The sequence below is a fragment of the Pteropus vampyrus genome, unplaced genomic scaffold (genome assembly GCF_000151845.1).
Source record: "Pteropus vampyrus isolate Shadow unplaced genomic scaffold, Pvam_2.0 Scaffold404, whole genome shotgun sequence".
NCBI lineage: Eukaryota > Metazoa > Chordata > Mammalia > Chiroptera > Pteropodidae > Pteropus > Pteropus vampyrus.
The window spans coordinates 2,737,056-2,738,181 of record NW_011889185.1 but is presented as its reverse complement, the minus strand read 5'-3'; the positions used below and the strand labels follow the sequence as shown (position 1 = coordinate 2,738,181).

Genomic DNA, 1,126 nt, shown 5'->3' with positions numbered 1-1,126 from the left:
TATAGAATATTATTATAATCATCCTCCTCCCTCCTTGGGAGGAAAAAAAGCAAAAGTCATTTTTGCCATGTTTAGAGTTCAGAGAATGAGTGTATTTTGGCTTAAAATATACCATGAGGCAGGTTAGTTGGACCCTGGGCAGGTGGGATCAGCCACCATGTGGACCCCAGGGATCCCAGTGAGGCTCAGGGGGCCGATTGGGTGCAACGAGTGACTCTAAGGGGGCCAGAGCACGGGGGTCCAGGTGGTGATGGCTGAGGCAAAACTCAACTCTATCTCCTCTCCCACTCTTGTCCGTAGCCATGACTCTGCACTACCCAATGACTGTGGACCTCAACAAGGGTCACAAGGTGACCAAGAATGTGAGCAAGCTGAGGCATAGCCGCTGCCACAGACGTCTCACCAAGCACACCAAGTTCGTGCAGGACATGATCCAAAAGGTGTGCAGCTTTGCCCCCTACAAGCGGTGCTCTACGGAGGTGCTCAAGGTCTCCAATGACGAGCAAGCCCTGACAATTGTCAAGAAAAGGGAGAGGACACACATTCATACTAAGAGGAAGAGGAAGGAGCTGAGTAACGTCCTTGCGGCCATGAGGGAAGCAGCAGCCAAGAAGGTCTGAGTCCCCCTGCCTGTAATAAAGCCTTTTCAGAAATGGGTTCCTGGCTGACATTTGGGAGGGGTAACATCTTGCCCATCATCTACTTGAGATTCCCTCCAGGGACTCAGTGGTGAGGAGCACAGTGAGGGGCACAGAAGGAAGCAACAGACAGTACTGGCAATGATATTTAATCATAATTAAGTAATTCACATGCACCAGAAAAAAAAATATACCATGGGATCAGAATTAACTTTGTATGCCATAGCCAAATAATTGTTCTTATTTCTGCTGTTAAACTCTATCCCCTTAAGAAAAATGGAGCAGACCTTTATTTCTAGAATACTAGCACAGAGAGATAAACAAGAAAGACGTAGCCCAGTTCAGGTGGAGAGGAGTGATTAGTGGAGACTCTCATTAGTATTCTGAATGTTACAACTGGGATTCTATACCTCTTGTTGAGGAACAAGCCTCTGGACTCCCCTATAAATAAGGCCAGCACAGCTAAGCTTTAATTTCACATAAAGACT

The 1,126-nt window shown here is 46.9% G+C and overlaps 1 pseudogene; it reads left to right on the top strand.

Moving 5' to 3' along the window:
* The first annotated feature begins 302 nt into the window (after positions 1-302).
* On the top strand, positions 303-620 carry LOC105305925 (annotated as a pseudogene).
* Positions 621-1,126: the final 506 nt, after the last annotated feature.